This window comes from Acyrthosiphon pisum, chromosome A2 (genome assembly GCF_005508785.2).
Source record: "Acyrthosiphon pisum isolate AL4f chromosome A2, pea_aphid_22Mar2018_4r6ur, whole genome shotgun sequence".
Taxonomy (NCBI): domain Eukaryota; kingdom Metazoa; phylum Arthropoda; class Insecta; order Hemiptera; family Aphididae; genus Acyrthosiphon; species Acyrthosiphon pisum.
Genome location: NC_042495.1, coordinates 75,322,926 through 75,339,891, shown reverse-complemented (window position 1 = coordinate 75,339,891; position 16,966 = coordinate 75,322,926). Strand labels below are relative to the sequence as shown.

At 26.1% G+C, this 16,966-nt stretch overlaps 1 long non-coding RNA gene across 1 annotated transcript; it reads right to left on the bottom strand.

Moving 5' to 3' along the window:
• Nucleotides 1-9,749: 9,749 nt before the first annotated feature.
• On the bottom strand, nucleotides 9,750-16,950 carry LOC107882562. The gene is made up of 3 exons (XR_001678799.2): nucleotides 16,683-16,950; nucleotides 15,819-15,934; nucleotides 9,750-9,919 (listed from the first exon to the last, which is right to left on the bottom strand). It is a non-coding gene; the product is annotated as an uncharacterized LOC107882562 (long non-coding RNA).
• Between the last annotated feature and the right edge of the window lie 16 nt (nucleotides 16,951-16,966).

Below are 16,966 nucleotides of genomic sequence, written 5' to 3'. Positions count from 1 at the left end.
TATTATATTACATAATATACACGTGCATATAAAAAAATATGCTTTTGTATTTTCGATTATATAATTATAACTTATGAGGAATTTTGTATTCTATTTACTAAAAAAACAATAAGACAGTCGGACATTTCCCACGTTTATATCACTAGCACAAAAGTACCAAAATATAAAAAATTATATTATATTCTAAAAAAAAAAATGGTAATATACATTAGATGAAAATTGGGTTTGTTGAATAGGGGTTTATTTTTGTTTAATGTATTGAACCCCCTCACCCCCTTTTCACCGCTTCAAAAGTTGATGACAGAAGAAAAAAAAACTATTGAAAAATCACAAATTATTTTAAAACCAATGCTTTCATTGCTCCACTCAGAATTTAATATCGAACATATAACGATCAGTTATTACTTTATAAGTTAAGCATTTAAACATTTTAAAGATAGTTATAAGTGATGTAGTGGACTAATACATTTTGTAGGACACTCTTGTGCCTCTTCGATCACATATCTATAATATAAATACATATAATTACTTAACTAATATAATTACTCGTTAGAAGTTTAAATTTTATTTATTGAAATTCTCAAAAAAATATTCTGGCTATACCTACATTTTCTATTTCATATTAAAAATTAAGTTACGAATGTATACTATTATTCAGAAAATAAAATACATAATAATATTATTATCATAAAAATATATTTTTTTTTCAATTACATACTTATAAAAATAGTTACTTACTATTTAATTATGATAATAATCTGAAGATTATCTAAAAAAAAAATATTTCCAAAACATTTAGTAAAATGCAGTGTTTACCTTTAAAAAATCACCTTGTATATTTAATGATTTTACTTGTGATCATTTAAGTATATCTTAATCATTTCATTTTTGTTATAAAGATAAAGCACGCAAATTCTGAACAATTTTACATCAATATTTTTTTTATATATTTATAAGTTATTTTTATATTTGATTCGAGTCATTGTAAGATTAAACGTGTAATGCATAAAATTCTGATTCAATTGGTTATCTTCTTAAACATAATATATTATAGGTAACAACACTTCGTTTTATTTCAACGTACGCCTTTCTAATACAATTTTTTTAAAAATAATAAAATATTATTAATGTTGAATTTTAGTCTACTGTTATATTATAAAATTATGCTCAACAATTATTATTACGTGGAATATCGATGTTGTTTGTTTTAATGATAATAGTCCTTAAAAATGATTTTATATAAATATAAAATAGACGCAAAATTGTATCCAGTATTTACTATACTTGAGTCATATTTACAAATTATTTATATCGATAGATTAATATTAGTGACTACAATTTTCAAATCGCCATAGCCCCCATATTCTATAAACCCATTACTATGGGCCTTTTATCCTTAGAACACAAAGTTGAATAACTCAAAAACTACTCGTACGAATTTTGAATATGATCAAAAAAATTATCTACTGTATAATTTATAGTTGAATAGGGGTGTTCTCATTTAAAAAACAGAAGTTTGTATCTCCACAGGACACTCCTTTAGTAGTACTATATAGTTGTACTCATATAATAAAGCAATACTAAATAGTAGCAATACTAAAAAATATTTATGGTGTTGGTTTTGAATGATTTATAATGACATAGATACATAATGTTATTATAATAAATCATCCATACTTATTTCTTCAATGCATTTTAAGTCTTACTTGTTGGTCATCTAGTCTCGTTCTAGAGACCGATGGAGGAATTCTGGGATATAGTTTTGATTTCTGCAGGCAGTTGCTGTTTGACAGTACTCGACGAGGAGGTGCTTGGTACATAATATTATATAGGTACTCCACAGGCTGTGCATTGGGTTAGATCTTCTTTGCACATAATATAATCCGTGCGTGTATCTTGAATGCCATATGCATATATAATATGCTCATTCTCAGACGCTTTAGAATGACATTTTCTTTTATATTTACATTTGCATGTTTTTACCAACGCTCGGTTGTTCGTTTTACTTCACAAACTAAACCTAAACAAAACGGTTTCTTTTTTCTCCTCTCGAATAGTCACATAGACATTTTGTACCAATTTCACACTAATAGTCTTTATGACGTCTTTGTATACACAAAGTTATAAATTCAATTTTTTTCAGTCGTCATTTTCCGTTTCTTTTGCTAATTCGCCTTCTTTTTAATTTCCCTTAATATTGCTATGCCCTCCTGGTATTCAAGCTAAAGTGATTTTTTTGATCCTAACTTCTTTTTAATGTCAGGCCAATTATTTTCGTTGTTAATTAAACTCGTCATGGGGTTTATTTTGAATCTGAAAAAAATATGTAATAGTCAAGTTGTCCGTTTTTTAAAAATATAAATTATGGCTGTATTCCTACATAATACACTACAATTATTTTGCAGTTTGTGCCGTTAGTGGTAATTTGATGCAATAATTGCTGTTGCGCCTACCTTTTTCGGTGTTTATGCGTCACAGTAAATAATATGTATAATTCTTTAACGAATTATTTAAGATGTTTAAATATAATAATGGTCATAATTGGAGATTATGGACATTCGACAAACGTTTAAAAGATTATTATAAAATAGCCCTATGACCATTTACTTTCTAAATAATAATAATTATGACTTTTTTATTCCATAACTTTTTAATGATCAAAAATATTTTAATGACAGTTTGTAATTCATTGAAGTATAATTTGTTAGAATCTCCATCAAAACATATAAATGATCATAAGGAAAAAATATTAGTTGCTAATTAGATAGGTATCTAGATAGGTACCTAGAAAAAATGGATAATTACTAATTAGTAATTATCTATGTACCACCTATAGGTACTGTATATAATGTGTAGATTACTTAATATTATATCATATTTGTATACATTTTATAATAATATAATTTAAATTGTATACATTTTTCCATAGACATTGAAGTATCATAAGTCACAACATCATACCTATTTGCTTTATAACACTCTAACCAAATTATTAATTTTATTCATATTAATTACTTAAGCTACTATCACTCTTATAAGTCTCATTGATCGTGTGTGATGCGTAATGACAAATGCATTATGATCCATTATGTAATTATATAATAGTCCTTTGTTATTAGTATCTAATGTTAAGATTAATATTACTTATGAAACTGTCGAGATGGCCGAGACTGAAGTTATTCGATGTTATTAGATTATTTTCCAATGGACTAAAGAAACCCTAAACTAGTTTTTCATTTGGAAAACTGTTTATTCTGTATCCAATTTTTGAGGTTTTGGGCATTAAAATTTAAAAGATTCATTATTGACAAACAATAAATAAATTAAAGATCATTAAAGAACAAATAGATATATTATAATTAAAAGGAGAACTACGCGTACCTACCATTAAACTATTATCTACCAAGTTACATGCTGTAAAATATTATACAGGTCAGCAGGTCTTCAATATTAAACATATAGGCACGACATCACGACGACGATTGATAGGTACTGCAGATTTGTATATTAATATTATTATTATTATATAATCATAAATATTCTCAGTATGGAAAATCGGTTTGGGATAAATAGAATCCATTTGACATAAACTTATAATAAGAACCTATACACTTCGGTGTTATGAGTTATGTTGTTTATTACATACAGTTTTGAATACAAGAGAATAAACTCATCTTATCATTTCTTCAATAAATGCCAGTTCTTTCTCAACTTTTGCGAACGTTTATCGGTTCTTTAATATCTCTACACATGGATAGAAATCAGGAGGGGGCATGAAGGCATCATGATGGCATCCCTCCAAAAGTTATAAGTATACAGGTCTTAGCCTTCCAGGCCCTTACAATTGTATATGTGCCTCTATATATCTAATAATTGTCATAATTGTAAAATATATTTTCAATAACTAGGAATAATCATATATTTAATTTTAACCTTCAACAGTTCTTATCAGCAGTCATCCACGTAGCGCCTCCGCCCCGGTTTCGATAAAAATACGTTATAATATACTATATTATACTAACTATGTTTAACTAATTATTGTTACCTAATATTTGAGCAGATATTAAATTAGTTCTAATTCAATGTATTTAATGAATTAATAATTTCCGTTTAAAATACTATTAAAATGTTCGAGAGTTTATAGACACATAATTGTTTTTATACTTTTTATAGATAAATTGTTTAGTTTGTAAGACATTGTATAGTTGTAAGTTGCCTTGTTAGAATTAATAATTGAGTGAGAAGTGATTATAGCTCTAGTACAGTGGTTTTCAACCTTTTTATTCTATCCCCACACCCCTAGTAAATTTTCAAAAATCTAAGACCTCCGTCTTTTTTTAGTGATACAAAAAATCTATATTTTATACAGCTAATAAGTTCTTTCTTTTTTTCATCATTTTAAAAATAAAATATAAATCAACTTAATAATTAATAATATTATTTTTTATTTTTTATTTATTTCTTAAATATATTAAGTAACATATATAACTTAATCTAGGAAATACAATGTACTCATTCATATAATGCAGCTAATAATGCCTAATATTATTATTGTTATTATTGTTTCAAGCTAATAACCTTAGTTGCTGATTCTGTACCAAGAGTAAAAAATAAAAAATATTTTGATTTTAAATTTTATAAGTAGGTACAATTAATTAATTGTTTTTAATTTTACTGATTGTAAATTGTATTAATATAACTGATTGATATATTAATATGACTGATTGTATTTTAACTACAATATTTTCGTTATTTCATCATCACTATATTTTCCCGTGTAGTATTCAACCCCCCCCCCCCCATGGTTGGGAACCACTTCTCTAGTACCTTTAGGTTATATATATATAAGCATTATAAGTTCAGCTCTACCCCTCCTCTCAGTTATTTCACTAAATTTCCGCTAATAGGTCTACCTTGAGTATATCCAGCTCAATATCAATTTAAAATAAAGAACTTGGAAAAACCTGACGTAGGTGTATTTAAGAGGTTTGTGGTTCCCTTGAAGTTATTATTCGATGTTTCTTGTAAAAGATTTATAAAAGTAAATAATATATTATTAAATTAATCTAGTAATTATTTACAAAAATTTTGACGCGGTAATGCAACATGTAAGGAAAATTACATATTTTGTTGGTTATTAAAAATAAATAGATAATATTTTCAAATATCAAAAGAAAACTTATAGAGATTTACATTTTTGGTATATAGTTATAAAGTAAATAACTGTTGATATACTAATATTTGTTATTTATTATATTTTATAACATGTTTATATTGTGTTTGAATAAAATCTACCAATTTTTGTAAATTATAACACATATTTATACAAGTTAAGATATGCATTGTGAGCATTTCTGCTTTTAAAGGTGATTATAAGAATTAATTAAAATTAATTGAAACCTAATCAATAATGGAAAATGTTTAATCAAAGTTGTTGCTTTTCTAACATTTTTATTTAAAAAAATGCAATAATAATAATTTAGAAAGTAGATGTACAATGTTTCATTTAAAATATAAATTATCAGATTGTAATGACTTATACCTAGTAGTTAACTATATACGAAATTCAGAAGAGATAAATGAAGTATTCAATGCTAACGTCTTGGTATTACAACAGCCACTTTTTCGGAAATATTCAACAAAATCAGTTTTTCCAGTAACATTATACTGTATTTCAGTATTTTTAAAATTTTTAAACTGAAATGTATTAAGACCATTAAATATAGCTTTGATGATAAAAATGTTGTACCAAAAAAATGTATGATGTACCTATTGAACCTATAGTTTATCTGCGTCATAGATGTGTTTTATTATGATGTGTTTCATTTCGATGTTATTAAATAAATGACGCACTCAGCTGACGTCTGCCTGCGAAATGTGTTGACCGTTAGTATATGAAAACAGGTGATTTAAGCCAACTAAATAATAAGTTTTTAAATCTGTTGACGATACATATGTTATTCTATTTTAATAATGGTAAACAACCCATTCAAATTCAAAAAATATACATGGATAAGATATTTTAAAAGACAAGAGAAAACATTATCAAAACATTTCTTCTTTTCTTCTAGAATTTAAAAATAATTAATGTAAAACAAAATGTATACTATTTGAATTGTGAAGTTTAATGGTTATTTTTCTAAAGAACTTATTTTAAGGGTCATGAAGTTTTAAGAAATAATAATGAACTATGAATATGATTTAATGAACAAGGTAAATAAAATAATAAAATTACGTTTTCTATTTTTTTAAATTACGTAGGCTATTTATTTATTGTTTACATTGAAATATTTGTTATTAGACATATCGTGCCAAAATATATAATGTGATGTATATACTATACACTCTTCTTATTTTGTTCTTCAATAATGGAGTCAACAAATGTCCAATTTTTGAAATTTTTAAGTAGGTATAACTAAAGATCATATTTTCAAATTATTGAGATTTTTTGTAATATATTACTTAAGGAGTGTTTTACGGAGATACAAACTTCTGTTTTTCAAACGAGAAGTCGAGAACCCTCTTTTTACTGTAAATTATTAAGCTGATATTTTTTTTGAACATTATGATATATCAAAATCAAAATTCTAACGAGTCGTGTTTTAATTATTTAACTTAGTGTTCTAAGGATAATAGATTCATGATAATGGGTTTGTTTATTAATGGAAAAAATAGTGGTGAGCATGATTAATAACCACCATGTATAATATGCCATTATGATGGTCAGCATAATATTCTTGAGAGCTTAGACCAAATATTTATGTTTGTATTTTATACAAACAGCTGTGGCTTTATATTTCAAAATAGATAGATGACTTAAATATCTTTACTTTAAATTTAAACCCTATTAAATAGCGAGTTGTAGGTAAACAGAAAATTGCAGTTTGTTTTTAGTTAAAAACACAAATAATAATATTATAGCGAGTATCATAGTCCATAAATGACATAAATTAAGTATAGTTGGCTTGAAAAATATATATAGTTTAAATTCAGGCATATTTTTGTTTGTATTACAATCAATTTCTGGACTAAATTGTTGATGGATCACTTACCATTTAAATTTACATGACAATAAATTTAATCAACCAACACCAATTGTCGACTACTAAATTGAAAAAAATAAAAAAAAAATTTTGTTAGATTCGTCTTACTATTTATTTACAACTTATTAAATACATTAAACCATTAATCGTTGCAGCTTGTCCGAGAGAAAATTATCGTTGAAAGGAAGAGAGTGTCTGATTTCGAACATTATTTTTTGCATTATGTCTCGCGCGGTCTTTTCGTGGGGTACCTGTGTTAAAATAATTAGGTACAAGCACAACGGTCGTAGTGGCGGTCACTGACGCCACTGTCATACACGTGAAGAGTAACTTTCACGCCAAATGTTCAAACGTTAAACGCTTATTCGTTTAAAAATTTTAAATTTAATACTTATAATATTATTATCTTTTATAAGACCAAATAACAACCACGGCTAGTGTCAAATCACCAAAATAATACGTACATTAACCCATTGACATTATAATATCATCCAACGATGATTAATTTATCATATAATTGCATTTAAAAATGTATTGTTGTTGAATAAAAAAATTCTGACGTAAAATATTTAAATATAAAATATTAGCAGTTAGGTACAATTTGTAATAAATGAATATTCTTAAACAAATCATTAATAATAGGTTCAAATTACGTTTTTTGAAAATTTAAATACCTGTGTAGTATTTATCGAATACAATTTTGCAAAAATTGGCGATTGACAATTTAAAAAAAAAATGTTCATAATATAATATTATTAAACGTAGGTATTACCATTGACTAGTATTTATAATCAATAGTATTACGTTTGAGGAAGACAATAATTATAGTAAATTTAAGAAAATGTACATTTTAACCACATTTTGGGAGCCATGGTATCATTATTTTATATTTTTCCAATTATTTATTATTATAATAATATAACCTATATAATACATAATTATATAGGTCTTCTTGACAATTCTCGAAAAAATCGTATTCTAATCCATAAATCTCTGATGAATATGACAACAATACAATATAAATAACAATCTAAATGAGCAATTTCGTAAACCATATATTATCATAAAATTATAGCTCATATGCGTTAATACTTGTATAGATTGTATACAAAAAAATGTATATATATTAGAATAAGAATGGGGTGAGCATGCTTGGTGAATCACTCTATATAATACTTATTATATATATATTATATTATATTAGGTATATAATATATTTATATTGATAACCTGAATGGATATAGTTGAACGCATGTGGTAGGAGTGTATAAGGACTATAATACAACCGTCAACGAATGTTTTGTTTGGAGAAATTTAATAGTAACCAATTGAAGAAAAAACCGTTTAACAACTGGTGTGCAGAAAACACGCGCTTTCCGGTATATGATGAATAATATGTTATTTTATTATTATTATTATTATTATTGTCATGAACACGATTTTAAATAGAGTATCAATTACATGGAGTATTACATGGTAACAATATATTTTTATTACCTATTATACACTGTACATATAGTCATATAATGATAACATCATTATAATATTGTGTAGACGTATAAATATATAGCATGCCTTTTTTTACTTTAGCTTAACCGCACACCAGAGGACGGATAACCACTTTCGTATATATATATTATACTTCCTCATACTGTTGTGTGCGTGTATGCCTAGTAGCCTATACCTAGTAACCTACCTATCTGACTACACACATTATACATCATATATTCATATAATAATAAAATATGATAATGATTTTTTTTCTATATATTATTATGAATCTCGGTAGTATAAATAATGTAATCGTACCATTTTAATAGGTGCGCATATCGAGTTTAATGTTAATACCAAACTCTAATGTTTGATGTTTTTATTTGTTAAAAAAGCGAAATATATATTATGCGTTTATTATCTCTCGGCACCACTCCTCGGCCCATTTTGGAAGTTTGCTCTAAATCCTAAAATTCTAAACTACGGCCTTGTTTTGTTTTGTGATTTGTAATATATATAATTTGCCATTTGGTTCTAAACGTTGTTACGATGTCGAGATAAAATATGCGATTTCGTTGTCTTAGGGTATTACGCGACCTCAGCGCAAATCATAATGTCATTCGCAAAAATGCTAATTTTTGTTGGTTTGTGTTTTGTTTTTATATACGAGCGACTAGAAATAGTGTAACGCTAAGACAAAGCCTTGGGGTAGGTTGCTTTTACAAGTGAAGGCTTCAACTTTCAAGATGGAATATGTAATGTTGGTTGTCTAAAAATGTGCAATATGAATAATGACAACACGTTTTTGGTTAAACTGTATTTTAATTTATAGATGTATGAAAAGAATGGATATTATGTAAAATTAGAAAGATAATTTATTTCAAGAACCTGTAATGTGCCAAACTTGCGGAAAACCTCTTACAGTCAAGCACCTCCTTGTCTAGTGTCTACTGTCAAAACCATATAGAAACCATAAAAAGCCTAAAAATGTCTGAAAACATTTTTGAAGCCCTTAGCCCAATCCAAGAGTCTAGACGACACCAAAAAAGTCATTACATTTCTAAAACATATTGATATGTACCACTTAATCTTATTGTACAATAAATTATTTATATGAAACTAATATTTTTTTTTTTTTGTAAGTTAATAATTTAGTAATTAATGATGTACTATGAATAAAAAAAAAATGTTTTTCTTCTTCATTGATACCTACTTAAAAAATACTTTTATTTAAAAAAAATTTATTTTCATTTTCATATTGACCTCAGTTAAATATATACATTTATTGAATGGGTATCGAAATTCGTGTTACTTTATTTCTCCCCGTGGTATCGAGAGGCAGAGGAACCGCGTTGGCATTACTTCTCCTCTGGCCTCATCGTTTACTGAAATAAACAAAACAAAACAAGTATAAGTTTGAAATTCATATTACCTATCATTATTAAAACATTAAAATAATATGATTTGATAGTTTTTTTCCCAAAATTATTATAATTTATAATAATATAATATATATATATATATAAATAAGTAAGTATATGATATTAAAATCTAGACTACTGACTAGATACTGACTTTTATATAAAATTAATAAATTTAGGTAAAATGTATATATATATATGACATTATGACTTCACAAGTGCCGGAATGCTGAGCATATTTTATAACTTTAAGCCAATTATAATTATATCTAGAACAGGTAGGTGTACAAATGTACAATATATTAGTCTGTTGAGTGTTGACTATAATCTATAGTCTATACGAAATATGGATTATGAATGAGACATTTTATAGATGGATATGGATCATGGATAGCATACGACCAACATATTTTTGTAAACAAGAATTCAACTGAATATCTATTAGTTTTTTTTTAAATATTGGTTAACTCTAACACTAAAATCTATAATCTATTATAATAAAAATATATTTTATTGATTAATAAATAATTTTAATAAGAAATTATAATTTTTTTTATTTGAATTAATTAAAATAATTAATAAATTGAATCAATTCATTAACAATATGATAGCTGGTGGGTACTACTGTATGTGTCGGAAGCTATAATACGGAGTATGATAAGATTGTGTAAGGTACACGTGTGGATCAGCTAGAATGTAATCAACCACGTACTATAATATTATTAGGTACCTAATTATCTGAGTAAAACAATTTTTTAATAAACGTTTTCATAATTATTTCTTACTATTTAGTATTATTTTACTGTGACTAGTAAATTAACTAAACATTTTAGACTTCTATACATCAATATCAATGTGATAACATAAAACTATTAAATACATCAAGTGGAACACTATATTGAACACACTAATTCATTATTTTAATAATAATATCAGTTAGTATGTGCCTAATACATTGATAATATTATAATTTATGATTTAGATAGCAAGTTATAGTTTAAGAATAAGAAACCTATTTCATAATATACAATCATTAGGTAAAATAAGGTTCAATCAAAAAACGCAAATCACAAACTTCTAAACGTGACTGCGATATAGAATAACAAAATAAAAATGTTGGTACATTTAGCATGTTCCTTTGATATATTATTATGTATAAGGTTAAAATAACGTTGTTAAAACAATTATTTTTAATCAGATATGTATACAATAACTTAATTTTTTTGTTTAATTTTTATATAACAGCATTTATAAATATTACGAAAATGCGAAATATTAATTCTTAATAATCATTTAATCACTTTTAATATATCATTATAAATCAAATGTAATGTATTAAATATAAATATTGATTTCTATAGATATTTCGGTTTATCTAATCAACAACACAATAGGGATCTAAACAGCCGTTTTAGGCTACCTTCTATTAATAATTATTGCGTATGATAAATACAGCTGTTACTCTTTAGTACTACTTTAAATATAGTATTTTGCATTAATTTTTAGATTGTACACATTTGCAGTTTCAGTTTAAGTAATAACAAAATGTATGCACCAATGCACACGTTGTTACATAAAAAAAATGATTAAATGTAGGTACCTAACTCATTATAATTATGCGCATATAACCTTATTACAGTGGTATAAGTCATAATTACTAAACACTAAATAGTAGATGTTTACTTAGTCGGTATAATCAGGTAGGTATATTCTATTATTCACTGAAATTAAATCAAATTAGTATAAGGATTGATAATACAAAATAATAAGTAGGTAATTAGGTACATAATTAATTATTAATTAACATAAGTATAGGTATTTATAATTAACTAACTGCCATAAAATGTAGAATATGCAATAGGTATTATTTATGGGCGTTTTATTATATTTTCACAATTTCTTCAGAACATAAAAATTTTTTTTGTGATGTCTATAGAATAAAAATCAAAATGCATCCTCAGTTTTTGTAGATTTAACAGATTAGGTATGAGAAGTGTAAATTTGTTTTCTACCGACGGCATAATATTAGGTACTATAATATAGGAATACTCGTTATACGTATAGAACTTAATAATAAAATAAATGTATTGTTTTTTGTTATCTCCCGAAAACACCTTTTCCGGGTACTTAAAATTGACAAAAATGTTCAACATTTTTTATGCAGCATGTCAAATACCTACACACTGATACTAGGTAGCTTCAAATTGCTCAATAGCTCCGAAGGAATCATAGAAAACCGCAAAATGTCAATGCAAAAGAAATGTAAGCAATTATTGTGGTTTTAACTAATATTTGAAAAACAGTGTACCTATATAAAAACCGTGTGATTGTTTTTTAAGTGAAACAATAATTGGCCTTAAAAATTATAAAACTCTCCCCTAAAAAAAATATACGTAATAACACGTGTCATCATCTGCTAAATTAAAATACCGAAAAATATTGTTTGCATGACTGCGTGTGAGTTCTAAAAGAACATGTTTACACATTAAATAATATTAAAGTATTAAATAATAGCGTAAAATCGTAATTATGTTACGGCGCGCCGCTTTGTTCGAGGAACGATTTTTTTTGTCATCGTACTGAGAATAGCGTCGTTGTGTAAAGTTAACGATTCTAATAAATTTGCAATATTACTACGTAGTGTGAATGATGATAAAGTACGGTATTCTTGGTTTGGTCAAACAGCAAAATAATGCATAGACTACAATTTATGAATTATTGAAACTTGAGCTAGCGTGTAATCGTGTGGACGATGTATACAACTATTATGACACTGATGTTTCTAAAAAAGTTCTGAAAAAAATCTGTGGACATTTATGGTATTTGTTTGATGTAGCAATAGGTTTTTCATTTTTTTATATTAATGTATCTGTCGATTTAAAAAAAAAAAAATGGTTAAAGCTTTAACTTCAAACGATGGCTCAGATGAAATAATGAAAAAACTATCAATTAAACCTCATGAAGTGTCATCTTCAGTTAGAAAGAATTTAAAATTTAAAACAAGATTCCACGTAAGTAGTTAATTCTGTTACCAAAAAATCTAAAAAATACATAAGCACAGTTTATTTTTATAGTCATTTTAAGTTCAAATTTGGACGAAATTACATATTAAAAAACCTGGAATAACTATTTTAGTTGTTTTTTTGTGATTATATTATATTATTCGTGGGTACTTGAAACTTCTAAAGTATACTATTATATATCTATGATAGAACCACGGTTTGTTGTTGATGTATGACGCGTTACCTAATGGATATTGTGGTATGAATAATTTGGAATTTACTATAGGTAAACCTATAGGTATACTTATTAAGGGCATTTTTTTTAAAATACTATAGACTATAATATAATATTATGTCTTATACCTAGACTGACATACTGTCTCCGCTCAGAATCGTTTTTCTTATACAATGATATTATATCATTGAATTCAAATTTAATACCATCCATTATACAGTTACCCACTTGTAACCTACTGCACAGCAGAGCGACATCCACTTACCCACCTTTTTTAGTTTTTAAAATATTCACGAAAATGTTTAAAAAAAGACAGTTTTTATACTAAGGTATATTACCAAAAATTGAGGATATTAAACAAATTTTAGAACAAACCTTTTTATAAATGTAGTTTTATTCAATTTAGTATTCTTAATAAATTTCAATTTGACCAACGGTTTATGACACAAGTACAAAAACTTCAACAATTTAGAAAAATTACAAGTTCAAACTTTAAGTTCAAATATAGGCACGGGTTAACTTTGTTCGATTGATTCAATATTTCGTGTAGTTAATTTTTGTATGTATATATACTGTTTTAGGAAGTAAGATGAAAAAAAATTGGTTTTTTTTTTTTTAATGTGTAATAAAATAAAATACATATCAATTAATATTCCGATAAATGTATATATATCTTAATATTGATTAATCGTCTCATTTATGCAATAAAATATAGTATTATAATAATACTAATATTAAATTAAGTTAACAACAAATAAAATATAAATTTTATTTTAAAAAAAATTAATAATTAATGATTAAGACTATAAAAAACTAAAAAATGGCCAGATGTTTCGTCATAAAAATGCTACTTTTTGTAAAAATCAACATGAATTTTACATCATATCTTTTTCATTCATTCACTTTACATTTTACCCTTATATTAAATTTATTTTATTGCATTCCTTTAAAAAAATAAATTTCGTACTAAAAAATAGTTTATTTTGTAAGGGTACTGGGTAGAGCAATCTTCACCTGATAATAATGAATGGGCAAATGTTCTACTCTACAGATAATGTCTGGGTAGAAATTGGTTCAATAATTACAATCATTACGTAACTACAGCATCATATTATTATTATTTTAAACTTTAATTGGTCAAGTCAGATCACTGTTTATAGCGAGTTGTATCTTGTATAAGACGTAAAGTGTAAACGTTATAAGAAAACAAAAAAAGATTTTATCTCAAATCCGTGTGCGTCATTGTAGTATACACAATACACAGGTCATATTATACCTATGTTTTGAGTTTAATGTCATTATAGCTGAAATTACGATACGAAAAACCCTGTACATTTTTTTTATATTAAAAAGGAATTAATCAGTATAATAATATATTATTATATAACATCATTTCGGGAGTCCAAACGACGCCGAACGTCATGATTTTTTTTTTAACTACGTCACTCGTAAACGAATACATTATAAACAAACTACACCGATAGTGTTATTTTTCACTACGATAAGTGATAATAATAAATACCCATAGTCTCTCTTACTTATTGTTCGTGAAATGATAACTACAAATTTATCGTTGGAATACCATTATTAATTAAATTCAGTACAATAAATTGAATGTCAACAAAAGTAAATCTTATTATACCTATAACCAATCTAATCGACTGGGAAAACTATAATCCTTAGTAGATAATATTATAGTTTTTTAATTTAATTTAGGTTTTCACAATTTTACAATCAAAATCGCACCCATAAAAAAATATACATTTTATTTTATAATAATAAAAAAAAAACTGCAATCTATAAAGATGTACAATAAGTAAGTAGAGTGTCAAAAAAACAAATTTTAAAAAACAGTGAGTAACTTGAACTGGGAGATTATCCAGAGGTATCACCCATCAAAAAAATACATACCCACTATATGTGTAATAATTTAATAGTTTAAAATACTATAATACTTCACATTATATGTGTGTTATAATTTATAAGCTATAGCTTTGGTATACCAAAAATGCATAGGCATCGATTTTTTGAAATTCTCAAATAATAATTAGGCATTAGGTACATGATACTTACATCTAATTTTTTAGCTATATTGTAATAAGTTATTATACAATAAGTACAATACTAATATTCTGATACGCTGGGTGATTCTTTCAAGAGTATTTTAACTTTAAAGTTATTAGAAAACAGCATTTTTAAAAAATGTATAATTTTTATTAGGTTTTTTTACTTTTGTGAATAACAGCGTACCTTCATTTTTTACTTGATATTCCCCGAAGGAGAATATTTTCCTGAGAATTTAAATTAATACGAATCGACTTTCAAATGAGCTGCAGTTGGTTAATTATAAATATAGACTGGTTTTTCATGCACTAATAATTAGAAAATATGCACTTATAAAAGTGAAAATTTGCGAGAATAAATACGGAATATGCATTATAAAATGTAATTATTTTTATTTACCTAATATTTAATTATTATAATTGCCTGTATAATTAAGTTATATAAAGAAAACATTTAACATACACGTACAAAAAGTAGTAATGTTTGTTAAGAAAAAAAAATTACAATAATATATAAACTTAAACAACAAATATTAATATTAAATTGAAAAACTATAACTTACCATAATTTGTTCCATATTTACTGCTGTAAAACTATACCAACGATTTTTTAGATCATATACTTATTCAGTATGAAGATAAACTGCACTCTATATATCCAAATGTATCTCTAATGTATCTGTAATTTGTCATAAATTTGATGTTTTGAGCTTTTTAATACTTTCAATATTAATTGGCCGGGTGCAACAGTGACCTATGCCGCGCCTATGCTCATCAACCGATTAATGGGCACAAATAGCCATTAGGGGTTGACAGGAAATGGTTGCATTATTATGGAACATAATATTAAGTGTATCAATGCAACAACATATTATATAATGCTGCATCTAGTGTAAAATTAAAAAAAACTTAGGCTGGTGTTACACTAAAACATTTTTCGTTCAAAATAAAATTATCTCATTACCTCTAGCAAATTTAATAAAAAAAAATGATGGAATAGGCCACTATTGTGCTCAGCCCTTCGATTGAAAAGTTAGATTTAATAAGGCAAGTCTTGGATTAACATTGGAATTATTCAGAATTAATGTTTAGTTTGTTACAATTTAAGATTTTTATAAACTAAGATATAATACTGAATAATAAAATGTCAATACAATTAAAAAATCAAATTTTATAGATACCCATAATTTGCAGAAAAATGCATTTCAAAGAATACGCACTAACACACAAAATGCAAAAATGTTGTACATTTACCAATCAAGTAGGTAGCTCATTGACTGTTGATGTATATGATGTAGAAATTATAGTTACATGCATTTTATTGTACTATTCACGGGTTTTCAATTCGTGAGTATTGTACGAGATTTATTTATTACAAGCTTTTATTGTTACTTTACAAGCTGCGATGATGAGCGGAGCATACCTACCTATAGTGGACAAACGTTTTACGAGATTGTCTTACGCACATTGGCCTGCAATGTGTCTCTTTTGATGATCAATGCACGTTGCAGTTCTTCGTCTACTATATATAATAATATTATTGTAATGGAAATCATAACGCCACTTTGACAGCAGCGGACGACCGTCTAACTAGCCCGAACGACAGTTTCGCCTGCAGTGGTATTGGTGGTCACATGTACGCCTGTCGTACGCGTGTAATTACGATATAATGCGTCTTGTGATGATGTCATCGTGGACCTGTTACCATATT